The 27515-nt window shown below is 43.4% G+C and overlaps 1 long non-coding RNA gene across 1 annotated transcript in view; it reads right to left on the bottom strand.

The window, feature by feature from the left end:
- The window catches only part of LOC113458706 (uncharacterized), a 124532-nt gene that overhangs the window by 93933 nt on the left and 3084 nt on the right, over positions 1–27515 (bottom strand). The window contains exons 3-4 of the long non-coding RNA XR_012579940.1: positions 24046–24154; positions 17858–23839 (exon numbers count right to left, since the gene is read on the bottom strand). This is a non-coding gene — a long non-coding RNA (uncharacterized LOC113458706). The remainder of the gene's footprint in view (positions 1–17857; positions 23840–24045; positions 24155–27515) is intronic.

Below are 27515 nucleotides of genomic sequence, written 5' to 3'. Positions count from 1 at the left end.
TGCTCTCGCATCAGCATCCTGCACCCGCGGTGAGGTGAGAGGAATCTGAGCCACGAGAGGAACTCTGGTCAGGAGCTGGTTTCACTGCCCTCTTTTTCACCCTGGGCTTCCACAATCCCTGAGCTTACAGCTAGAAGAGGACAATCCCAAATAAGAAGTCAATCAAGATGAAAGCAGAAGTTGCAGAGTCCTACAAAACTGTGGCCCTGAAACCTGTGTTTAACTTAATCCAGGGCACCTTCCCACTGACAATCTCCTCATGCACAGCTGCTGTTGCATCATGACAGCAAATTATTCCTGTTCATCAACAACAACAAGAAACCTCTTGTGTTTAATCTTTAAGCATGACCTTTAAAGAGTCATAGTAAGACACAACCTTGACAGCCAGTGGGAGTTGGATGCCTACAGTGATTACAGAATTGGAAATCTCTTGGGTTGCTCACAACACTGTTAGATCATCAGATTTGTTACATATTTTATTGTGTACTTGCATCTTCAAGATTTTCAGTGAGGCACACAGAGTTGAATTTCTCTCTATAAATCTCAGATTTGCTGAGACACTGTATTTGACTCACACCTTATTCTGTAACCAAACCACAAACTGCTTTTTTCTTTCTTTCAAATAATCCAGAATAATAAATTGGCAGAGTGAGTTCCTCTGGCATCTGTCTGGTGTTTCCCATAAGACAAATGCAAAAATTTTCTGAGAAGCTAATAAACTGCAAAACTTCCAGGGTTAATCAAAAGAGTTACATGGAAAATCTCTGGTATTAGATTCACAGGTTGCTGTTATGCCCAAGTACACAAATCTGAGATAGAAAATTAACATTAAAGAAGATTTTAGGTGGGGAGCATTGAAGCTATCACACACTGCCTGGACTCCAGGACTTGAGCATGCAGGAAGTGAGAATGTCCATGTGGTCCCAAGCTTTTTGGACAGGGAGCAGTGTATTTCCCTCATGGGAAATATCAGAAAACACGGTGGCATTTTTGAGACACCACCAGGTGTGCCAGCAGAGCAGCACACATACAGCAAGGACAGGGAACTTAGATGTCCTGGGAGCAATGCGTGATCTGAGGAGGAATTCCACCAGGATTTGCAGCTGGAAGGAGGGAGGGAACAGAAGTGGAGGGGCCACAGGTGTGGCAGAGACCTCTGGGCCTGGAAGGCCATGCTGAGGTGGACACATGGCTGCACTTACATCAGGACTGCAGAAAGTGACTCCAAGCTGGTGCCTGGAGCTGCCATGCTGAGAAGGGCTTAACACCTGTGATGGAGCCAAAGTGTTCAAGAACCACCAGATTTTCAGTGCTTTACAATGTTAAGTGCAGAGGGATTTTAGAGATGAGGTTACAACAGAGACCTGACTGCTTTTAATAGACTGGCTTTTCATAAATTTTAGGAAATCCACCCCAGGTCCCCATTATCACAAGTTTTGACTTGACCTTTGCTGCATACAGGTGCCACAGCTTGGCATAAGTTACTCCCATTGCACAAACACAGTTTCACAGGATCTTCTCAAATCTTTAGAGAGCCTGAGAACAAAATTAAAAGGAAACTATTGAGAGTAACCAGTGTCACAGTAGGCAAATAAATAACCAAACCATGTAGAAAAGCAGCCTTGCCAAGGGAATTCATATTCTGTTCTCATATTTGTTTTCAAGCTTTAAGAGGTGAAGGTAAACATTGGAATGCATGAGTCCTGCACATAGGAATCCATCTGCGTGGGGCTCACAGGAGAACATCAGGATCAGGAAACTGCATTCCCAGGGGATGATATGTACGTGGGTTAATGAGCTCTGCAGTGAGGAAGGCAAATATTTCAGTTCTTGCCTGCTCTGCTCTTCCAGCAGCGTTAGACTGAAGCTTGCAGAATCCTGTTATCCCATGTGCTGTATAAATGGAATGGCTACATTTCTGGAGACTGCTGCTTGGAATAGCAATTTTGTGGAAATTCATCAAGCAAGTTGGAAGCTATCACTTCAGAGCCCTGAAACGAGGGCGCTGGCGGGACTACTTAGTCAACACATATGGCGCTGCGCTGTGATTTCCATTTCAGAGTGTACTAGCACTTATTCTCTGTTTTTCTCACAGCTGCTCACTCCCAGTGTTAGCACTCCCAGAATACCCTGCTGGCGTATAAATAGGGTTCTCCCTCTGCTGCACATGGCAGTGCTGCAACTGTACTGCTCTCCACTTAATTATAAGGTGCTGTTAATGCCATTAAAATAGTTCTGTGTCTTCCAGTCCCCAAGAGGCAGAGGCACTACAGGTTCCTGGATTTGCTCATTCTCAGGGCTTAGGCAAAGAGTTGCATCCTAATTTAATGATCAGGGAAAGCAGAATGAAGGGGAAGAAAAAAAAAAAAGACTTCCTAACTGAAAGACCTTACTAATTCAGAGTATCTAACAAATCATTCCCTTGAGGTTCAAAATTAACTGCACTCATTAAAGCAGTCTCACCTGTAAAGGAGAGGTATGGTCTGCAAAGAAGCCCTGGGTTTGGGCAGCACAGTTCTTCAAAGTCAGCCTGGTGCTACATCACCACCACTATAGAACCGTTTTGGGCAGTGTCACATTTCCCAGCCAAGAGGGATGCTCAGCTCCGATGCTCATCAAGTCTCTCTCCAGTTTCTGCAGCCAAGTCCTGGTGCCTCCCAGTTATTTCATAGTTCTAAAGTGTTGCACAACCTCCCACATCGTTCACTTGGGCTCCTGGCTCTGATCTGCTGAGACACCGCAAAGGGCAGCAATTGCTTCACTCCTCATGAGGACAACAAAGAATTGCAGTGAGAGTGACTAAAAGTAACAGTGCCCCAAAAGCTGTAGAGGAAAGATGTGGCTGCATTTCTCTTCACTGAGAAAAGCAAGACACAACTGCTCAAGGATATTTCTGGGATTCACATTCTTTGAACCTCAGAGAAAGAAAAAACAATTCTTATCTTAATTGCTGCTCCTCTTGTTGTTCACAAGTGGAATGCATTGTGGAAGATTGTTTACCTGAAGGGAATTGGTAATTGGATTCTGGTGTGAGTGTTTTGATTCATTGGCCAATTGAATCCATATGTGTGTTGGGACTGTTGGCTGACAGTCACAAGATTCTGGGCAGTCGAGTGCTTGGCAGATTCAGTGTAACATAATATAGAATAATATAGCATAATAAAGTAACTAATTAGCCTTCTGATATCCATGGAGTCCTCCTCATAATTTCTCCCAGACATTGGGGTCACCTGTTTTTACAATACAAAGATTTTGGGAGAATGCAGGTGCAAAACATTTGTATCATTATTATTTTTATTATCATCATCACCCACATTCTAATGCTGTGCACATCACCATCATCCTTATTATTCACATTCTAAGAGTGAGCACATAAAAGAGGTACCAAGAAATACTGAGGCTTTCTCTGGTTGACATTTAATTTCTGCTTTCAGTATGTCTCTGGAAGAAGTTTAAAAAGTGTGGTTGCTTTCAAAGTGATTTTCCTTTTTCCACTTGGCAGATTCCTTGCCATGATGAACAGAGATGAAACAAAAAAATATAAACCTGACAATCAATTTAAAATAGCTACTTGCACTGTCAGCTAAATTCAAGATCAGACTTTTTTAAAACTGAAACATTCCAAACCAAGATATTTTAATGGTGAAGAAATCCTATAATTTTACACAACAAATATGCTGTCCAGAAATGATGGGAAAAACGAGAGTCATGCTTCCAACCATTTGGTTAAATTAATAATAACAAACAAATGCTCCCTCTGTTGGTTTACTTTCAAAAAGTATTCCAAATATCACAGTAGCATCCAGTTAGATAGTGTATTTTCTTTGGGGGGAAAAAAGCAAAACCAAAACAAACCAAACCTCAACAAAACTCCATATACAAAATTGAGGCACACAAGCAGAATATGTGTAAATATGCCAATCTACAAAACAAAATTAAATAAATTTTAACAGCCATCAAGCCGAAATATTTGGATCCAGAACTAAATAATAAACACACATCAGAATTCATAAAATTTAATTTTGGATGGTTTGCAGGCTAATTCGTTCTGGAACAGGAAGAGTGCTCTCTTGCAGTGGAAACAATACCACTCTCACCCTATTTTCTTGTGGACTGGAAAGCCACCACTGTGTATCATTAAGAAAACAGTTCTGTGTTAGCACTGACAACAATAACACTAAGGAGGAATTTGGGAGTTCTGTTTATGCACATTAAATTTCCTACAAGTAGTTCTTCAGGAGCTCAAATGGTTTTGTGCAGTGAGGAGCTTTCCTGAGCCTAACAATTTCCAACAAGGAAAAAATTCTGTTTCCATAGAAACATCCGAGGTGGACCAAGCATGGATTAATCAAAATACAATGATGCCTTTTTGCAAGGTACTAGGAAAAAAAATCCAGTTTTAAGTGAGCACTGCTGCTCTTTCCTTCCATTCACACAAGAAAGCATGGGAAATTCTCCCCAAATGTCTATGTGACACACAGTTTAATTAGCACAATAAAAAGTTAGGTTTCTTACATTCATAATTAGCATGTCATTTGGAACTAGAGCCAAGGATATATTAACATGAAAACAAGAGAGTGAAATAAATAATTTAAAATTAAATTTACATTCCTTTTTTATTTGCTACTGGTTATATCAAGTGGCTCTTCTTATGTTTAAAAAATTTTAGTTGCTTTTTCTGTATTCTTAGTACTGAAGGCTCATTCCTTGGTAGTGAAGGCTCTTTCTGATATTCAAAATCCAAGCTATGGGTTAGGAATTTTTTTTCTTGTTGTTGAAATGAGTATGCATGATATTATATCATTCTCAGCTACCATCACAGAATTTTCTGACAACAGAATTTAGCTGCGAGGTCTGCCATTGCTCAGGGATGAAAAAAAAGACTACACAAAGCCAGCCTGCCTTCATCTATCTTCTCAACAAAGCAAAAAGAAACATGGCTCCATTTTTAACAGGGCACTTCCACTGAAGTGCTTCCTTTGTCTGTTCTTTGTGTTAATAAAATAGACACCTTTTTCTTATGATAGCTGAAGTTATTTTCTAATTACTCTATTATCAGATGATATTAAAAAATACTCTGTAGGTGTAAGAGGGGCACACAATAATTACAATACAACAAATGTCAAATAATTGTAAGCCCTCCATTTGTAGACAACAACATGATACTAATGTCAGAGACAAAAAATGCACTTTCACTTCTAATCCTACCTCAAAATGAAAAATTGCCAGCAATAGCATTGGCAGGGTTCCACTTTTGTGTTTTTCAAAGGTTTGGTAGCAAATTCACACACAGATTTTGTTCCTCTTTATTTTATTGCTTTTCAGCAGGGATCTGAGAATCAAGCTGGGTTTTCCATCTCCAACATCACCATTAGTAATAAAGGCTATGTTGGCCAAATTATGATCACAATAATCTGTGTGTAGTTCCTCTGTTATCAAGAGATTTGCCCAGACATTACTGGTGAAGAAGCCCCTGATTGGTAAGTGGCACACATGGATACCTTGGTGCATGAGGAGGATGAGCTCTACAGGCTCCCACAGGTTTAAATGAAGTAGAAAGCAGCAAATGTTTCACTTCTGTCATTCAGGCAGGCGGAAATGACTCTGAATACTCAACAGCTTGGTCCATGCAGCCACGCACGGCAGCAGCACACCCTGAGACACGGGTGACAGTCAGTCAGGTATTCCTTACCTCGGAGCAAAGTCCATAGCACCGTCTGGGCAGGTAAAGCCCTGCAGCTGCTGTCAGGGCAGTTTAGGGCATCCCTCCCCACTGCTCACGCAGCCATGGTGTGTGCAGAGGGCACAGGGGTGCTGCCCATGGCAGCTCAGAGCAGCCTTCACAAGGGCACAGGCATTCAGAGCGGCACAGATGCCCACGCCGAGGTGCCAGCCATGGGAGGTAGGGACATATGGAAACACAGCTTCCACTGTGGAGAAAACATGGCCACCTGCCTAGAGCAGGGGAGGAATTAACTCTTAAAGGACTGCTATAAGATTGGCACTTTCCTGTTGTTGGAGGCCACTCTTCAAACCCAGCTGTCAAACTGGTGTGGAGAGGCACGGGCACCACTGGCAAGGCAGGACCAGCACAGCTGGTTGGAGGGACAAGCACGAGCCATGGGCAGTGTGAGTTCCACAAGGCTCTGCGTGTGCTGAGTGACACAGGGGCTGGGAAGTGTGAGAAGAGGTTTTTGAGGGGCCAGGTGTAAGCAGGTTTGGGATTGGAGGTTTCCCTGTGACCCCTTTAGACACTCCTGACCTCCACTCTACATGACTGCACCAGTCCACCTCCCTCAGCAGCTGCTTCCTTTTCCACCAGCCTTTCCCATCTCTGCAGGGGCACGCTGAGCCTTTGGCTGTATGGCTGCACCACTGAGGTGGAAGGGCTGAGTTCTTCACAGACGTGACCTCTTTTACCTGCCTTTTGCAACATCAGCATGCCTAAAATGGCAGAGTGCTACTCTGGTGTTCGCAGGGGTTCCAGGATGAGGGAAGAGACAAGAATCTTGACTCCATGTTTCAGAAGGCTGATTTATCATTTTATGATATATATTATATTAAAAGTAAATGATATATTAAAACAATACTAAAAGAATAGAAGAAAGGATTTCATCATAAGGCTAGCAAGCAATAGAAGGAATGATAATAAAATCTTGTGACTGACCAGACAGTGTGAGACAGGTGGACTGTGATTGGCCATTAATTAGAAACAACCACATGAGACCAATCACAGATGCACTTCTTGCATTCCACAGCAGCAGATAATCATTGTCTACATTTTCTTCCTGAGGCCTCTCAGCTTCTCAGAAGAAAAATCCTGCCAAAGGAATTTTTCAGAAAATATCATGGCTACAAGATATTTCATGGCTTCTTCACTCAGAAGACAGGGAGGAAATCCCACAGGTCTCTTCCCGATCAGCTGTGCAGGCTGCCAGGCCCCCACCTTGCACCAGGGACAAGCCTGTGTCAGCAGGGAAGGGTTAGCTGAAACCACTGTGTTAGGTCACCAAACCAGCACTTTCTAGCATGACTTCTCCTCCAGGAAATATTGAACTGTCATGTAAATATTTCCTCAAAACAAAATCTTCCCTATCTTCCAATAAAAATGAAAGTGGCTAAGGAAGTAACTTTCTCCTTGCTATTCATGACAGGCTGATACAAGACTTATTTTTTAAATACAGACACAACTTTTCTCTCTATTTAACACTTAAAGAGCAGGCTTCTTTATAACACTACACCGCACATGCTTGAAGCGCAGAGATGGGGACGAGCTGCCTGCCTCACTCGGGTGACAAGGGACATCTAGCGGCATCGTGGCTCCCAGCACCACTGCCCCTGCTCGGCCTGTAGGGACAGCAGACACCTCACCTGTCCCCCACGATATCCCACCCCAGGGTAGGGAAAGCCCACGGCTGGTACAGGAGTGACAGCCCTCTGCTTTCCCCAGCCTCACATCTCACCTGTGTGTGCAGAGCTACACTCCTGGGCATCCTCCTCTCTCCATCAGCTCTGCCCAGCTTTTGCAGCCCTGCTCCCATTAATTTTCCCTAATAACATAATCATATATTATACATATAACAATTTATTTTCCATAAGAGGCTGGTTATCTCAGTGGCAAAGGCCTGCTGTGGACAAGAAAGCATGGACCCTGTTCCCTTTATTTAGAGAAATAAACTGCTTCAGAAGAATATCTCTCTGTGTGAAACTAAAATAAATCAGTGCATGGTTAGAATAAGACACTTGAAAATTGCAACCACATCTCCTGGAAAAAAATATTTTGTTGAATTAAAAAAAATAATAAATAATGGCATTACATCCAGCTTAAGTATTTACACCAGTAATAAAAAGTCAAGACATTGTCATTGGAACAGATCAGTACATACTGAAAGATGTGGGTTTAGATTAGGTAAGAAGAAGAAATTGTTTACTGAGGTTTCAGTTGCACAGGAGGAGTTTTGATGGTCCTGTCTATCAAGGCAGCATCAAAATGCTGCTTTTATTTATTTATTTATTCTTTTTGCCTGGTTTAAATTTCTCTATCCAAATCCCAAAACACTACATGATTGAAAGAGTAACAGAGGGCTGGAAGCAGCGCTAAACCTGCTGGCTATCCAAAGTTCTGCGACTTTGATTTAAGAGACCTCCTGCGGTTGTGGTCCACCTGTGCCTCAGCCTGGACTTGTCACATATGTTTAAGAATAGCTGATTTATTAGTTTTCCTTTCGTGTTCTGTTCCAAAAATAATGAAGAACATTTGTGGCTGAGAGGAAGTAAAAAACTGGCCTTTTGGGAGATGCAAGAAACCCACAGAAACCCTGACTCATCAAACTCACTTTCAGTTTGTTTGGCTGCCTCCTATTCCTCCTTTTTTTTTCCCCTCTGCAAAATTCCCCTGATCATCTCTGCCAGGTTTATTGCTTTACCCATTCACTGTCTTTCTCCTTCTTCTGAAAAGCTCTTTTAATTGTTTCCTTTTATACTTTTTTTCTTCCCCAGTTTCCTGCTCCCCAAATATGTGTCCCGTCTACCATCACCTCCTGCAAACATTGAAACCCCCTTCTCACAGGAAACATTTAAAGAAACAAATTTGTCTTTTCCATTTGCTATTCCTCTTGGGAAAAGAAAAACAAAAACACAAATTATTTTTTCTATTAAAATATTTCACCAAAATTCAAATAAAACAATGCTTATATGTACAGCAGTAGATTATCTCCTTTTTATTACTCCCCTCCTTTTTTTTTTCTTTACTGAGTAAAAGTGCTGCATGTACTCTGTGCATAAATATGTAAATCACCATCTTGTTTTCCCCACAGCCCATTGTGGCTATAACAATAAGGGTGTCCCAAATACATAGCTGGCAAATTGCAGCCACAAGTGAATGATTAAAGAACTTTCAGGCAGCACTTCAAGGCACTCCACTGCTCAGAGCATAAAACCTCCTCCCCTCTTCAAGCAGCCAGCCCAGGAGAGACACACAGCTTTAAACCAACATGAAACAATTAGAAATGTCGGAGCAAAGGTAACCTGAGGCTTACCTGAGCTCAACAGAATATTATTTCGGTATGGAAAAAAGGACTAACAAACGGAGATATTATTGCTAAGTAGCCAGACGGTGAGCAGAGGGGACGCCGGTGTGTTTTAGCAGCGCTCAGAATGAAGCTTAGGGGATGGCAGCCAGCAGTTGGCACTGTTGCTCCACTGCAGAAGGGACGGGCAGCAGCGCGGGGAGCGCAGCCCGGGGACAGATGTCCCGAGGAGCATCACCCGCACACACAGCCATGGCACACGCTGCCTGCACACCAGCACGCCCACGGGAAACACACGCTCTGTGCGGACATGGCACAAGAAAGGAGGAAAGACTTCCATCGTGCATAAAAACACCACCCTCGCTGGCTCAGACACTGCAAGTGCAAGTCTCAATCTAATCTGTCGTTCAGGGCAGCTGGGAAAGCAGCACTGCTATTCAAAAGAGTTGGGAAATCCAGACCAATGTGTCACAAAACAGCCAGTGACGAAGTCCTTCACAAAAGTAACAACATACTTCCAAACTCACTGCAAGACCAGAAAATAAAAGCCTTCTTCTATTCCCTCTCCTCCAGGGATTTGCAGTTTGCAGCACTGCCCACAGTAGTGACAGGTGGTGTGGATGAGTGAGGCAAGGCCAGAAGAGGGGATGTCACAGTGGAAAGACAGCCCTTGCAGAACACGCTGATATGAATAAAAAGGCTTTTGGTAGTTTTCCCCATCACACAGCCCTTCACTACCTCACAAGCCTTGAAAAAGTCACAGAGCAGCAAAATGTAAAACTAAATCTTGTGGCTTTACCTGCTCCCCCTGCCCCCTTCCAAAAACATAAAAAACAAGCAAAAAAATCTCCAAATGAGAAACCAAACAAAAAAGGCAATTAAACTACTTACACCTGTATGGCAGGGATGGGAGAATCTTACTGGGGAAAAATACTACCTCCATCCACAGAACTGCTCCTCTTGGATTTCAGTACATGTCTTAGCAAAATTGTTAAATAACAAAAAATATATAAATAATTAAATAGGAACTAGTTAAATTTAAAAATATGAGAAGATAATCAGTTGGAAACATCTGGGAGGTGAGAAGAAAGGAACTTAAAAAACCAAACTAAAACAAACCCAACCACATTTCATTGTGAATCTGTGGAAAAGGAAACCACTTCAGTACTTCACACTGGGAATCTTATCCATTCCAAGTGCAGGAGCATGAAAGCTTGTCGGAAGAAAGGGTTGGTGTCTGAGCTCTGTCTGAGCTCCCTGCTCAGCACCAGAACTATTTCATCACTGAGGGTTGCTCTGAAATCAAGGTTATGACTGGCCTTGAACATACAAGACAGGCAGGCAGACAAAAGTCTGGTCTAAACGGATTGGATGGTTAAGGGCAAGAGGTTCTTAGTCTTTCTGCTGGTCACTGGTTTGAGGAGGGGAAAAAGACTTCACGATAGTAAAGAGAGAAAGACACAAAGAAAACAAAGAATTGTTGAGAAATAGCAAAGAAACATTCAAATAAATTAATCTGGATTTCCAAAAAGAAAATTGGCAAAGGTGCCAGAGCAGAAGTTTCCCAGTGTATTAAAGAAACCATCCAAGAACAAGAAACAGCTTTGTCTAATACTGTGCCACAAGAAAAACGTGACAACAGAAGCAGCAAAATCCTTCCCTGCTGTGATTGCAGCAGCAGCAATTCCAGAGCACATTCCAGGGGGACATGTATACACTGCGTTTGGTTAAAAAGCCTGAAAAATAAGTAATTTGTTCCCTTATATTGAGAAAACTATGCATTTCCTAGAGAGGAAAATAAAATGAGGCAGTTTAGTGCTACATTACCATGTGTGCCTATTGCAGTGATCCTCATCAGGGAGGAGCAGCCCTTTGGGAGCTGCACCTGAGTTTCTCTACCTGCTATTGGCACAGCCTCCAAGATAATTTTGCCAGAGAGGTGGCTTTGTGTGACTACATTCCCTCACAGAGCAAGCTTACCACCAACCATATAATTTTTGCTATTTTGTAAATTCTAAAAGAAAATAGGATGATATTAATGATCCTCCTTTAATCTCCCTTCAGTACTTATTTACTGAGTTGTCTCACATTGCTACCTATAGTTACATACATAGTCCTTAGTCACAGCAGCACATGAGCATCTAGATAAAGGTGGTACAGTTTTGTCTCTTTTAGGTTTACCTGACACCAAGGCCCCAGTTATTGTCTGAGGGGAGGTGATATACTATAGAAAAAATAAATGCCCTGCATTGAGAAAGCAGCAGCTGACTTCTCCATGTCTGTGTCACACAGCATTGTCTAAACCATGAATGCTTCACATATTCTTGGCATTCACATAAAAAAAATTCAAACAACAAGGCTTAAATTCCTTGTGGTTATTTTCTGGGGTCTCCACTTGCAGAGAGAAAGGCAGAATGAAACCCATCAGGCCTGTCAGGAAGACTGCATCAATTTCATGCCAGCTTTGTCCATTGAAGCCCCACTACCATCACAGGGTTTGCTGTACAGACTGAAATGAGCTTTGCCTGTATCCAGTAATAAAATTTGGCAGCTTGTTTCACAAGGGAAAAATTACACAAGATGCATTTAACCTCATTTCTGACTCTGCCCATCACTTTCAAGGAAGCTGCATCAGTTTTCTTAGTGGAAAAACTAGATGCCTCTAGTTACAGGGAAACCTGGATCCTAAAATACCATCACAAGACGTCCCCTGAGCTTCAGCCAACCAAGCAGAGGTGCTCCTGTAGCCCTGATGGCTTCTTCCAGCCACCCTATGGAACACCAGCAGCCAGGGAAGGAGCAAGGACTCCTTACAATTTTATAGTTTCTGGACCACATTAGCTGCACCCATTATTTATGTGCTACAATCACTGCCCATGCTTAGGTGAGACATACCTCAAGTGTTCACAGCTGGCTGAGGAGAATGGGTCCATTCAGGCCTGGCTGCAGACTGCCTTTGCCTTTTTGAGTGCCTGGGGAAAGCCACCAAGATGGATCTGTCCCCATCCTGATTCCATCAGGTCTAGAAATTTCCTCTGATTCCCTAATAAAGGAATAGAGGTTCAATGGGTGTAAGGCAAAGCAGCTATAAAGGGAGCAACGCCTGTGTATGCTCTCTGTGAATGGCCCTCACCTTTCAGAAGAGAAAATCTTACATTCCCCACATCCTGCCTGTGATATGAGGTTAGATAAAATAGTTTAGGAGACATGGCCTGGCCTGTAGCCCAGCTGTCTGACCACAGTAACCACACTCTTTCCTTATAAACAGGACACTGTTTCTTCTGGGTATCTGGGATTTGCCAGTTCAGCTTTATTCAGCTCACTAGAATTATTTTTTTTTATTGTTGTTGTCATTGTTCTTCTTAATCAATTTTCAAAAATCAAAGCAATGGCTGTGGAACACTGTTCAAAAACACTGATTTTTCTGCAGCTTTGGTGAAACATGGAAAAATCAGCTTGAAGTGGGTTGATTAGCTACCAGCAAAGGTTCTCAAGGAAACTTCCCTGAGAAACGCAGTCATCTTCTGAGACTGACACCCACTTGCAGCTTATGTCATAGCTCACAGAACAAAATCATCACCATCACTTCAGGTATTTCAAGCTGAGATAGAAGGACAGCTGAGAGCTGAGGTAAGTTCTGCTCTAGCAGAGTGTTAGGAGAATACAGTCAATGACCCCAGGGAGGATTTTCTTTCTGGTCCCCAGTTAAAGCAACAACCACTAACCTCCTGCCTGATAGTGTTCACTCCCCATTCAATAACCTCTATGTTTACATTACCCATCATGTAAATTGCCTGGACATAGTTACAAATATTCCATTAATAACCTCTACAAGATCTCCTGCTGTCTTGCTCTGCTCAGGTATTCCATGGCTGACTCTGGCCCACACCCATAATTGCTCACCCTGACCTGAGTGAGGCTGCAGAATCACTGTTGCTCCTGCTCTGGATGGATGGCAGATCAATCACAAGCACCCACTAAGAAAACACAATTTGTTTGTAATAAACCTTCTAAGATTCCTTCCATTCTCACACAGGGTCCAAGCCTTGCCACCTATTAAATACCATCAGTCAGGACACTCTTAGGTGCTTCTAATCTGTCCTGGTATGGTAGAGCAGAGTTTTTTGTCTTTGGCCAGAAAGACCTCTGAGTCACCTTCTGAGGCATTGAGAAAGTTGGCTTTCTTCTGTGCTCTCTCAGGAATTCAAACATTCTACATTACAGCATATATAAAGTATACACAATGGAGTTCTTGGGGGGTTAGAGCAAAAAGTAATAATCTTTAAACCACGGGAAGGGAGGTTCAGAAGGAGTGTAAGGGCCTGCTTTCCAGCAGGTGGGATGATGAAGCAGAGAACCTGGGGTGGTGTGGGACCTTGAACCCTGGATATCCTCGAGGACAGCTCATGAAAACAGTCATGAGAGACATCTGCCTGCAGTTGATTCTCCTTCTGAACACATGCCCCAGCCCCATCACCTGTCTGTGATACCTAAATGTCACAGAGGGAGCAGCCATGCTCCTCGAATTTAAAATGAGATCTATTCCTCTGGGTACTGTGACAGTAGCACTTCAGGGAGATGCAGAAATGCTCTCTCTTTCAGACCCCAGCTGGGGTTATTTTACAAGGACAGCTTTCCAATCAAAAAGGGAGCAGAGCTAAACTATTTCTCTGCCAACTCCACCCTCCATGAGCATATGCCAATCCCTCTTTGGACTTTGTCCCTGAATTGGAAAGGTAACCAGAAAGCATCAGATAAGAAACTGGACACATCAAAATAGGCAAACAAAGCCTGAAGGACTTTGACAATAAACACACATGGAGTGAAGACACTTTCACACAGATTCCTTACTTCGGTGTGTAGGAGGATCTACAGCAGGAATTTCATTTAGGAGAATGAAATACAACATTGAGATTTTTATAGCAATCCCTAGCCACTCTCTCTGGTACTTTTTGTATCACACATAGACTACAAGCTTACAGAAGTGTCAGTTTTGGGCACCATACCAACATGGGATGACTGCAGGAACACCCTGAGTGGTAATACAAACAGAGATAAGGGAAGAAGAGCAACAGTGAACAAATGCAAATACACTCCTGTTGACCAGAAAAATCCTGACTTGTTTCCTAGAGGAGCTGTGGAGGCACCTGAACCAAAGAGGCTGCCTGGAGCAGAGTTCAACATAGTGTTAGCCAAAATGTGCTGGCTAAATAGATTGAGTAAGAACACCATCAACATGACAAAGCAAAAGATATCCAGAGAAGGACAACTAAAATGTTCAGTGTACTCACGCCACTGCACAAGGCCACTTAAACAAATAAACGTAAAACAGTTCAGCTCTTCTATCTTGTCAGAGGATTCATAGAGCAGTGTTGTGCCAGCAGAGCAAGGCCTGCCATGCCTGGGAATCATCCCAGCCCCATCCCCTCAACAAAATCCAACCTCTCCTGGCAGAAGCTGGGGCAGGGATGCTGTGGTGCTGGTGGAAATGGGCTCAGCTGTCTCAGCCTGTGTCTCTTGGAGGTTATGCAGCTTTGCTGGCTTAATATGCCCACAGCACAGCATAGCTGGGCAGCTGCCACCATTTTGTGAAAAACATCAACCCACAGTCACTTACACCAGGTTCCTTCAATGGACTCAATGAACTCCTAAATCAATCTGTAACCACAGTCTTCTCTGCATTCCCTCCTAAACTGAATATGGTTTGTGTCAGGTCCATCCTTCCTCTTCCTTCCCCTCTCTCAATCACATCCACGCAAACAGACACACTAGGAATATATGCAATTCATTGTTTGTTCAGTGTGATTGCTTGAGTTCCACTTCCTACTGGCATTCCTCAAGGCTGCTAGCTCTTCTTAAGGTTAAAATACAGACTTCCATGCTGATCAGCTCAGAAAGGGTGGAGTTACTGCTTTCCCTCCAGCTAAGGAAATTAACTGAATTTGCACACTACAAACCCCAGGTAGGTTTGCAAGTGTAGCACTAACACATGGAAAACAGTGGCTCAGCTGGGAAGCCTTTCAGCTTGTGGTGTCAGAGAGTAACTCTTGGACCCACAAAAGGAATTATTTTTTTCTTTCACCACATCTCTCTCCTACCACTTGGATACCAGGCTGCTGTCTCTACTCAAGCATGCAAATCTGAGCAAGCCACCAAAACAAGCGTTAAAAATCTCCCTGGAATAAAAGTACTGTTTGTACAAACTCTCACATCCTTCTCCCACCTTCCAAGCAAAGGCTGCTCTCACAGCTGGTAAGATGAGGCTCTCCTGGTGAGGTGGGAGCGGAAACACGAGGGCTTATCGTTCCGCACTGTCTTCGGTGCTTTGCTGAGTTAGGAAAGGACAGGACACCAAGCACATTCCATGGCACTCTGCCAAGCAGGGCCCCAAAGGGTAAACAGAAAGTAATGTGCAGGATGCAAGAGAGTCTTAAAAAAAAATCAGAGGGGCACCAGATGGTCACTGAAACGATCCACAACAGGGGAATGTGAACAAACATTTCAGGTTCTGTTCTAACACCTTATTAAACATGTACGGATATGTGTCTTAGGAGCAGGCTGCATTCTGGGAGAGCCATGTCAGGCTCAGATTTTGCAAATAATCCATCTCCTCCACAGTCCACGGTGAAGTCACCACCTCAGCGTCCGGCTGTCCTGCTCCTTCAGTTGAGCATAATCCCCTCAATCACTTTTTTTTCGCTGATTAAACTGACTTCCAGTGCCATTACAGTAAATTACCACAAGCAGGTTTTGTTCGTTTGCTTTTTAACTGCGGACTCATATAACACAGCGTGCAAACCCTAACGAAGGGCATTGGTACGCCAGTGAGGGTTGATACTGCAGTTTAACAGAGAGCAGCTTTGTAAAGGGAGAACAAGGCTACTGCAGTGTGCTCTAGGGCTTTTACTTCCTATGGCCAGCACCGGATCTCTGTTCCCTGTTAATGAACAGCTGCTGTTCATTCAGCCGTCGAGGTGGTCCGGTGGGACGGGCGGCTGTGGGACAATTCAGAGGGGACGCACCGCATGCAAAGTCTCCCCTGTTATCTGAACGCTCAGCATGAGCAATGCTCAGCCATCCATGCATAACACAAAACTCAGGAAGTCATACAGCATCCCTTAGGCTTCACGCTTCTTAGTTCAAAGTGGGCAAGAAAAAGGCTCTGCCTTTCACATAAATGAGCTCTCTAAGAGCCAAGATGTGGCCATCATAAAAGCTGTGTCCCTTCAACTTGGGATTCCAGATGAGCTTTTGGGCTATTATGAAGTCTCCTCATCTGGTAGGACACACAAGAAGTCACTCTCCCATACAACAACCTAATTGATTTTCATTTAGTGTCAACAAACTCTTAATTACTCAATAGAAATACATTTCTAAAATTTGAACACTGAAATGAAATTTTAAATGCCAGAAATTTTCATGCTCACATCCTTGAGTTTCTCTCATAGAGAAATTCAAGGAGAAGCATGCATTTGTTCTTTAAGGGGTCACAGGCTAAAGTCTTGGGAGATGCTATAAGGCACCACACACTGATACAATAGGAAGGAGTCTGGGTTCAGTGAGGCACAGCAGAGACTGCCTGGGGTTTACTTTGGAAAACCAGGACCAGGAAAAATCTTTTCCTCTTCACCTTTCTGGAAAGGAGCCAAAGTTTATGAAGCCTTGTCTACCACGATTTTCTACGCATTTAAACACTGTACCACACATTTTTTGGAGGAGGCATAAAAATGGTATATTATTGGCAGTCTTCTCTTAATTGCTTTTCTTAAGCTAAAATAACACAGAAGTCAAACAAAACAAAGCAAAACCAAACAAAAACAATTTTTAAAAACCCGCTTCATGCTGAAATAAGAGTCCAGGCACATGCACTAGTTTACTGGAAACCTGCTTAAACACAGAGCTACAATTAAAAGGGTGTAGCTCTTTTTTTACACAAGCCTCAAGAGACAGCCTTGTCTAGGAATGGTGATGGGGACAGTGGTTGAAGGCCAGCCCAAGGAAAACCTAGCCATGTGACCACATGACCTTTTGAGCTGTCATTTTCCTCCCAGCTAGCTGCCCATCCTGTCTGGGAACCTGGTTGCCTCCCTAAGCACACGTGAAGAGTGAGCCATGCTCCCAGCTGGTGTGCTGCAGCTTCACTGACCTCACAACAGCCTCAGTCAAACCCCCCTTATCTTTTTTCTCTCTCCCTTGAAAAAGCAAATAAAACCTCCCAAGCCTCTCCAAAGCCATTTGCCAAGCAGAAATGAGGCAGAAACCCCAAACAGAAACATTGCCACCAACTAGATTATTTATGGGCTCAGGAGAGAGAAATGCAAATACATGCATGGCAATTGCTCTATCCCTTTAGTTTCTATTTTCTCACCTTTTTGTTTTGGCACAAGAAACATCCAGCATGTGACAGTAAGGTCAGGGTATCTCTGGTTACAGCAGTGCCTAAGGAGCGTTGTTCTAGTAAAACGACACCATGCACAAGCCACATTATATAAAAAGTGAAGGAGGCACAGGCATGGGATACAAAGCACTTCACACACTACACTGAAATGATGTGACCACTGCCCAAAAAGCAGAATCTTAGCCCATGCTGGACTTGGCACTGCCATGGCAAAATAATTAGGGATTATTAGCTGGGGAGGCAACCCCACTTCTGCAGCTGCTGAGCTCGTGCAGCCTGGGTCCCTGTGCAGAGCTGATCTCCCCTGCTGTATTGCAGGGTGCTCACATGCCTCCTAGACCTCTAGTTTGGGCAGATAATGAGAACAGAACTAGGCAGCACTGTCAACATCAGCCACAGGGTAGGGGGAGAGTGAGTAGCATGTCCTTACCCAAAACTTTGTGAGGCAACCACTCCTCCTGCTCTGCACAGCACTCCTACCAGTGCAACACAGCAAACGGCTGTTTTGGTTTTTGCAGGTGTCTGTACAAGATTTCACATCCTCAGTGTCCTCTTCTCCTCTTTTCTGTTTGGTCTGAATGCTCAAACTACTGATTTTCACCTGGTTCCAAAGAATCAGTGAAAAAAAAAAATCAGTGTAGGCTGAACAAATGTATCAGAGGCTCCCCAGAAGGTCCATAAACTTTTCACTAAGCTGGCCAGAGCTTCAACTCTCTATCACAGTGCCTGAAAACAACTTGTCTGCTTTCCCATTTCATCAGGAGGCTCTTGCACAGTTCTTACACTGATATTGCAGCAAGGACCTTTTGAAGCTACTGATTGGCATGTCTTTTCTGTTTATTTTCTAATAAAAAAGAATCATATGCACTAAGCTTTCTAAAAAGCAACTGTGTCGGCACTCAGCCACAGAGGAAAGCACTGCAAAAGCCCCTGATGCTTTTACTTAACAATAAATTCAGACAGCTTTGTTTACAAATGGGACTGACCTTTCAGTTAACTAACTTCTTAAAGAAAATTTGGGAAAATTTATTAGTCCAGAGTCAAATATATTCTCTGAGCTACAAACAGGCCTCTGATCCCTTTTACTTACATCCAGACATTTCAAAAGCAGTTCACCAGACATGTTCCAGTTTTCATTTAGTGAAGGCTTATCATGGTTTATACACTGATCCTGTTCCCACTAAAATTAACCACATCCCCACCAATATCACTTGAGGGAAAAGTCAAAAAGAGTGCTCAGAACTATGTGTTCCTACCAAAAATCTCAGCTGTTTCCTTCACAACTTAGATTCTCCCTGGACTCACAAATCTAGTTTCCATGGTATCACCACAGTAACAAAGTGCAAGACTCTACCAAAATCCCTCCAAAAATCCCAATTTGCCTCCCCCCCGCACCTCCATTTTTAATAGAAACTTTGACCTATACTTGTGCAAAAGACCAGAAGATGTTGCTTAGAGGCATAATCAAATGAGAACCATCTTCTTCAAATCCTATTTGCATTCTTGCAAGTGTTGGGAAGCACTTTATGGGACCTTTTTCCCAGAAGAAGGACTCGAGTGGCTGCAAGTTCCCAGCCCCAAGGAAAGTCTGGCTGGTGAGAAGCAGGATGAGCTTTGGCAGTCACAGGGATTACAGCACTGGAGGAGAACATGAAAGAGACAGCTTAATTACTTTTTGTCACAGATTTCAGCAAAGGCTTGAACTTCTGTCTCTTACATCACACTCAGGTGCTCTCTTCCCATGATCAAGTTAATCACCATTTGTTTTCTCATTTTTCTTCTCACTTTGTACATCTTTAAACACTGGTCAGGAGGGGAGCAGCCCCAGCCAGCAATCTCACAGAGGCAGGGGCTTCAGGTCTACATCCAGGTCCAGCTGAGCTGAGGCTTGAAGTCAGTTGCCCCCTCACCTCCCTCCCCAGCAGACAGGCTTTCATCTCCTGAAATCTCCCCTCCTCGGGTTTCTTCCCACCATCATTTACAAAATTCTGCTTTTGCTTTGATGAAAAATGAAAACCAGACGTGCCAATCCTCACTTTTTCATGAGGAAATCTTCCATCACCATGCCCTGCCAATTCCAATTGTTGCCTTATTAGCAAGAAAGTACTTCAAGGATACAGTCTGTCTCACCAGCACTGGAAATATATGTAGGAATTGTGGAGCAAGGACACAACATGCAACAATACGAGGACCTAGGTGAGGAGAAAATTTGGGCTATGAAGATTTATACAAATGGGTTTCTATAGTACAGATGATGATTCCTACAGAAGATTCCTGTAGAGAATATTTCAAAAAATGAAATTGTCCTGAAAAGAACAATAAATGGAAAAGTACAAATAGGAGAAGGAGACAAAATGAAGAGATTGGTAAAAGAAAGGGACCTTTAAAACGCAATGATGGGGCAGGCTACAGTGAATTTAAATACCAGCCTGCAATAAACTCCGTGTAACATGATCCCTGCACACAGCCCAGCTCTTAGGGAGGTTTCAGCTACACTTTCCAGGCATATCTCTTCGACCTTGTCTCTGTCACATAAACGAACTGAAATGAACATATGTTTTTAAGTTTGTTTCTAAAATAACCAGACCGAAGCAGAAATACTGCACTGCCCACACTAATTCTCCCCCCACCTTCCTCAGGGGAGAGAGCAGAGAAAAACCATGCGTGTTAGTCACATCAGATGAAGTGCTACAGTGACGAAGATTTATACAAAACAGAGACAAAAAAAGCCTGTCAGGTCCCAGCTGCGGGTGAGCAATGGGCTGTGAGACCAGGAAGGTGACATTGTGCCAAGCCCCGCTCACCTCCAGCCCCGACGGGCTCCCCAAGGCTCACACATCAGCCCTGAGAGCGTGCAGGAAATCAGCAGGCACGCTGCAGGGACGTGCCAGCCTTCTGCAACACACAGAGCTCAGCATGTGCACCAAGAGCACCCTGCAAATGGATCAGGCAGGAGGGGAAGGTGTTGCTGCCCCAGCCTCTGCTGCCCTCTCACATCCAAGGCACAAGGGTAACAAAGAGATGCTTTTGTCGCTCAGAGGATGCTACAACAGGGCCAAGAGGTGCCCTGACAGGCTCATCTAAAGATCAAGGATTCTGGAGTTTTAATCATAGTAACAACTGACAAGGAATTGCCCCTGGTATGAACAAAGGCTGGTGGATGAAGGCATAGGGAGCAGCCCTGAGGAGGACTTCGGAATACTGAAGGATGAAAGGATGAACATGACCCAGCAGTGTGAGCTTGCAGCCCAGAAACCCAAGTGCATCCTGAACTCCATCAAAAGATTCCTATTTCTCACATGAATGCAAGTACAATGCTACCTAGGGAACTGTGACTGCATCTACATCCACCCATCTCCTTTCTACCCTGGACACTGAGCCCTGCAGATCCTTTTCCTGTCATGGGCTGCTTGCTCCTTGAAATGTAGGCTGAATGCTCTCCATTGGAAAAAAAAGGACATTTTACACCTTATGATAAGGGGAACTATATACCTGAAATGGAAGCTTGGTTTTTAATGAAATTCAAGAATTCAAACATATGGATTTTCTAATAATCAGTATAACACTCAGAAAAGGTCTCGCTTCTGTGTTTGGAGACTTGAAGGTTTTAAGAAAGGCTTATCTGAAAGACAAAAATTGGTAGGAGAACCCAAACTTTCCTGTCCAAAATGTCACTTAACAAGGCTTCAATTAAGATTTAAAATACTTCTGTAACTGAAGGAAGATAGGAAAAATTAATTTCTGCTTTAGGAGCATTTTATTCCTTGTCTGCCCACAACAGTACTGTGCATAACTAGTTGAATAGGCTCAGCATCATCAGAGAGTATGTAGCGATTTACTTCTTAAATGGTTAAAAATTTCAGGATCTAGCACTTCAAAGGCACTTTTACTACAACAATGGAAAAATTTACTTTGTAAAATCTTAGAAAGCTCAAATTGGCAGTGTCTCTTTAATTGGCTTTAAAACATTTAATAAAATTTTTATGATACAATCCTACCCTACAGCCACCATTAATCCCATATGGCAGTGAGAGATACCACGCAGCCTCCAAAAGCTGGAAGAGAACATTCTGTTTTGTTTCCCATCTTTTAGTGTTTACTAAACCAATTACAGGAGATTTAACAAATCTTCTCAGAAAAAGAAGCTGCTGCATGTTCCCTTTCTTGTTATGACAGGCAGTCCCATGACTTATTCTGGGTTCTAGCTCCAGCTCTGCCCCAACAGTTCTTGCAGTCTTATGCAAACAAGGAGTTGTTCACTTCTTTCTATTTCCTAATCCCAAACTGGATCACCACCATTTGATTTGCAGAGATGCTACACAATGCCTTGGAGAGAAGAGGCTAACATCATGTAGCCTCATTGCACAAGATGACAAAAGGCATGGAAAAGTGGTAGGGCAGAAGGATGAGGTTTCATAAAATGTAGATATTTGGGCACAGGCTTGAGTAGACCTTACAATAAAGTTGCAAAAGAAGATGTCATGGAAGGTGATATGGAAGTGATAGGCTGGTAGAGCTTGGCAGAATATGGTAAGGACATCTCACAACACATCAGGAGATTTCTCAATCTGCCAAAGTACATACAAACATCAAAAATTCAGTGGCAATTTGGGAAAAGAAGAAGATGGAAAAAAAATTCTGTCTGCAAAACAGACAAAAGAAATGGCCACTGCAAAACTGAGCACCTACTGAGAGGAAAAACGTGCCCTGTGGTCTGCGGGCAGCACCTTGGTAGGAAATGTGGAATGAAGAGCTGCACACAGCTGTAAATCCCACCAACCCTGATATAACCTCTGCTCATAAAGCAAGGGTGCTCAAGTGGGGCTTCACATCCTTGGCAGTATCACTGTGCTCCCACCATCACTGCCCTCCTCCTGGGCTGCCAGCTCCAGGACAAGGACTAACCCACACAAAAATGAGCTTATCTGGCCTTTTAAAACACTCTGGCACAATTTTAAAAGCATGCAGGCAGGCTAAAACAAATCAGTGTGATGTTTTAAAGCATACTCTTCTAAATTCCCTGTTCCTTTTGACACAGAGCATTGCCCACTAGCAGGTGGCACCAGCAAACCCCACAATATCATCTGTTTTTAAAGCATCCGCAGGAAATACCTGCAAGCAAAGAAACCAGCAGGAGGTCAGACTTCACCTGTGGGGTTCTCTTTACAAGCTAATAGCTTCCTCCTCCTGACATTGGCTCCTGCCCAAGTGAGATGCACTTCAAAGGGAGAGATTCCCCAGTAGGGACTTGAAGCTGGAAGTGCTGGGACCAAAGGGGACTGGCCACTTTGGGACCCTCATCTCCAAGCCTGTGTTGCTTTTGTTCTTTTGACTAGTAAAAGATACAGAAAACAGACTTGCAAATCCCTGCTCCCTGTTATTTCATCTTGCAGCCAATTGACATATGGTGTGCTGTATGAAAATGATGTGTGTTTTTCATGCTGTCCTGACTGCAAGAAGGTGCTGGTGCAGCCCTGCTGCAATTAGTCACTTGTGTCTGCTTGTTGTTGGAGGCAAGGAAAGAAACAACATGCCAGTGAAGCTCCTAAAGCAGGTAACATGGAAAACAGCTGTTTACCCAGTGCAAGGAGGTAAAATGATCATTCATCAGAGCTGAACTAAGAACGCCTGTACAGCCCCGAGATGGACTCAAGGGAGCTGTGTGAGGTTACATGTCAAGTAATCATGGGAGCTGGCAGGAATAGTGGTGGTGCACTGAGGTGAACCCCTGGCTAAGTTCTGCATTAAAAAGAGGCAAGAGAAAGCTCAAATTTTTGGAACATGCTAAGATCTGGTGGTGAGCGTGACTCTGGCCCAAGAGCCTGATTCAAAGTAAGGCACTCCCAGTGACTCCCTTCCCGAGAATCAGAAGTTAAAAAAACCCCAAACCTCAAACTCCCAAAATACCTGAGTTGCATGATACAGGCAGTATCCTCCCACAGCAGCTATCCCTACTCTGGATGAGAAAGAGAGGTTGAACAGAGGTAGCCACCACCACTGCTCCTTTGGGATGCAGGAGGGGCTGTTGAACAGACAATCAGCTCTTCCTGAGCTGCCCCTTATGCCACTGATTACTCAGCCCTGGGTGCAACACACAGGGTATCTCCCACCAGCATCAGGTGAATGGAAATCATCAAGACAGAGCTTAGATTTGCAGGACGCCAAAGAAAAGGGGGTTATACTGGGCAGGATCAAATAGCAGGCCAGACTAATTGAGGTGAGATATGAGGACACTTACTCAGGGCCAAAGGTTAATGCCTCCCCACATGACAAGGGTCAGCATCCAGGGATTCCAGAGGCCACCATGCAGCTACTGACCTTTGGCTGGGGATCTGAGAGGCAGGGCTCACCAGCTCCCAGGTTGGTCACGTGCCAGAGCAGACAGTCAGGAGCAAAAACTAAGACACTGGTGCTAGAAGAAAGTGATAAATCAGTAAACAGAGTGTCAGGGAGAGGAAATAAAGCTGGCTTCTGGCTCAGTTTGCCACAAGCCCTGCTAACACCAAACTTTTGGGCAGGACAGCGCCCAAAAGAGAGCAAGCTCATGAGATAGTGCCTGTGTAAATGACACTGGCAAAGGACTAGAGCATTACCTTTCCAAAGGGTTAGGAGGATTACCTTTTCAAACTGAGCGTCTCTTTCCCTTTCCCAGCGGTTTCTGGTCCTCCACAGGGATTTTCAGCCCATAAGTAACACTCCCTGGATGTTAATGGAGCAACTCAAGCTCCTGAAAAGGGGAAAAGGTACATTTTAGGGGCTGTACTGCTAGTGCTGGCCCCTCTCCTGCTGTGCCATGGGAAACATGGTGGTGCTGTATAAACAGCCTGGCTAATTTGGCTCCTGTGTCATGAGATTTTGCTTCCTCTAGTGTCCATGTGGCTGCTGCTTCTGGTACAGCATCCACCACAGCTTCACCCAGGGACCAAAACCCAAACCAGAGGGAGGTTCAACTGTTGAGCAGGCTCTGGCTATTTGCACAGCCACTCCCCTTGGAGGAGCACCCCACAGCACCCAGCAAAAGGGCTGTGGCAGTGGCATTCTGGGTGAGGCCACAACCCGGGGCCCTGCACCTGTCCCAAGGAGGCACAGGGACAGGGACAGACCTGGACGGCCACAGGAGGCTGGTCCCTGGGGAAGCCCCTGTGCCTTGGTGCAGTGTGAGCACATCCCCACAGCCACAGGAGTGAGGAGAGCATAATCTGGAGCAGCTGCTGGCATTCTTCTCGTACCCCAGGAGCGATCAAAGGCTTGCAGAGGCTTCACTTTTCCAGTTTTACTAGATGCAATGGAACAGCATCAAGGATACATCGGAATTTCCCTTTTATCGCAGCTGTAGCCACAGAGCATTTATAGGAAGCAGAAGGGATAAGTGACCCAGCCATCAAGTATTTTCCTAAATCTCTCCACAGGCACAAGTGGTAGGCACATTTTCTCCCTGTCCTCATGATCTCCTTAGGGATCCAGCAGAAGTGCTGTACCAGTGCTGGAAAAGTCAGGTCAGGTGAGGTCTTTGGAGGACAAATACTGCTTTGCAGAACTTGCAGTAAGAGTTCCACTAAAAGTGTACATATATTCACTGCCAAGCTGTAAGTCTTGAAAATTTGAAAATAATCTTTGGTCTTTCAAAGAAGAATTTACCAAGAATGTAATTAGTTATTGAAATAAAAAAAGAACACATCACTTAAATGTTTCATTGTTTCCACAAAATTTATATGGACCAGTGGGAGCTAGGGAAAAAAAGGTGTTTGCATAAAAACTGCTAGGAATGCCCATTACATCACACTTCCCAACAAAGCCCAGGCTGTTATCCTGGCAGTGATCAGCCTCATTGTGCAACAAACATCACCAAAGGGAAAAGATCACAAATGCTTCCATATGAGGAATCCCTTGGTCACTAAATGAAGGAATCACACAGGCAGTGTGAAGTACCACTCATCAGCTGCCCTCAAGAAGTAAATTGGGATATATGTGATGATTATTGTGATAATTTGTGAAAATAGAATAAAAAGACTCTACAAGATTTTTTTTTTTAAACCAGAGAAGTGTTCTCCAGGTCAGCTTATATCACTTGTGGCAGAAGTAGCAAGAACTAAAAAAGCAATCTTACTTCATGTATAGGCCCTCTACTAAGCATACACAAACCTTATTTCTTAGAGTTTAAAATAGAAGTTTTCCTTTATATGTGTTAGTTTATTTCAGGCAATGGCAAAATAGAAAATAAATATTAGTCTTGACACATGCTATCAAAATCTCTAAGCTAAATAGTTGAAAATACATCAGTAGATATTCCACATGCAGGATGGACACATGCTATTTTATGTGAGTTATTAAAGGACTAGGCTGAAAATATGCAGACTTTAAGACCGTGTTTTAAGAAATTTTAACTAAAAACACATGCAGAGTACGCATTCTAGCAGATAATTACACAGAGTGGAGCACGACTCATAGAGAAAATAGAAACTGTAGCAACATGCATTTTTTTATTGAACAAATACAAGTGTTATAAAGGTACTTTCAATTTTCCTTTTTAAAAAAAGTTCATTTTTAGGCAGTACAGGTCACCCACCTCTAGAATCTCACTGATCTAATCTACAATGTGTAACACACCCAGATCAAGAAGATTCAGGAAAATTTTTTTTTTAACATGTTCTCTTGTGGAAAACAATTTTAAAAAAGGGGGGAGAGGGGGGCAACCCATGAATGTCCAAGGAAACATGAAATCTGAATGATGACAAGGCCAGTCCTTCTCAATCAATGACTCTTTCTCCTTCCTTCCAAGAACTGGGGATTCTATATTTAAAGGCTTCACACATTTTCTCCTGTTCCCAGGATACTTAGCAATTTGAGATAAAATGAGTAAAAAGGTGACCTCTTTACTTCTTTAAAAGATCCTTTACCAGTTTTGCCCAGGTAAGGAGGCCGTTAAGTACTTTCTTTACCTGAGATTTCAGCAAGTTTTTAACAGCAAAAATAGCAAGAATCCTCAAATGTCTGACCTACTTTTCCTGCAAAAAACTTAGATCTATTTTTTCTTTTTATTTTTTTAATCTACCTTATTTGTGTGGAGATTCAGGGGGTGGGGAACAGAACACATATAAGATGTTGCTTTTGAAATCCCTGCTCTTTACTTAGGTCTGAGATGACTAATGCAATTCTAAAATCCTGCACCACCAAGACATGAATCACAAACCTACCTTAGTTGGTTTCTGAAGGTGTTTATGTGTGATTTAAGAGCTTCACTAGAGAAGGCAAACTTGTGTTGATAGGATGGCAGCACTCATTACTTGCTAGTCAGGCCAGGCTGAAACTTATTGTTTTTGTTTCCTAGAGAAAGAACTGAGATCACATCTGCATTTTATAAAAGCTCCTGAATTGTTACTGATCGACAACAACCAGCAGACAATGCTTTGCCTCTAGAAACTTACATTGTTTTGCAGTCAGAGTTGCTAGATACCGTGTCCTCGTAAAAAGCCTGGTTAAGTCATTTATGGTCTGAAATCGAGAACTGTGCTTCCCTGAGCAGCTAACAGAAATTATTACTAACAAGAATTACATGTGACAGGCTCCAGGCTCTATTATTCAGGTTCCTTTGTTCTTTAAAGGAAGGATTCATTATCAACTGAAAACCTGCTAGTATTTCTAGCTTCTATGAAATAAGCATTTTTTTGAGTTAGTAGCTTGGATGTAAAGGGGGGAAAACGCATTTTCTTATCTGTTTTCTGGGGTTTCATATAAAATCTGAAAGGCACTGGAACAATAGGTAGGGAGCTGGAGCAGCTATGGGACTTTAAAAGTCTCATGTGTAAGAGGTGTTCACACTATTTGCTGTCAGCTACGGTGTAGGAGTGGAGGGAAGAACTTGTAAAACCGTCTGCCTCTCCCCAATTTCTGGGCAAGCACATTGGCTAGTCTTGTAAGGACCAGTCTAGCAGTGCAGCTGGAAGTGAGGTGGCTTTTGCCTGTTACCCTGATGAGTGCTGGGGGCTCATGCCTGTGGCAGGGCAGGAGTGCCTGGTGTGGCTGGCTTGCCTCGCCAGTGATGGACCACTTTGCCTGCCTGCTCCTAGAAGCTCCTTCTCCTGCCCAAG

This window comes from Zonotrichia albicollis, chromosome 4 (assembly GCF_047830755.1).
Source record: "Zonotrichia albicollis isolate bZonAlb1 chromosome 4, bZonAlb1.hap1, whole genome shotgun sequence".
Classification (NCBI taxonomy): Eukaryota; Metazoa; Chordata; class Aves; order Passeriformes; family Passerellidae; genus Zonotrichia; species Zonotrichia albicollis.
This window is presented reverse-complemented; position numbering and strand designations above follow the sequence as displayed.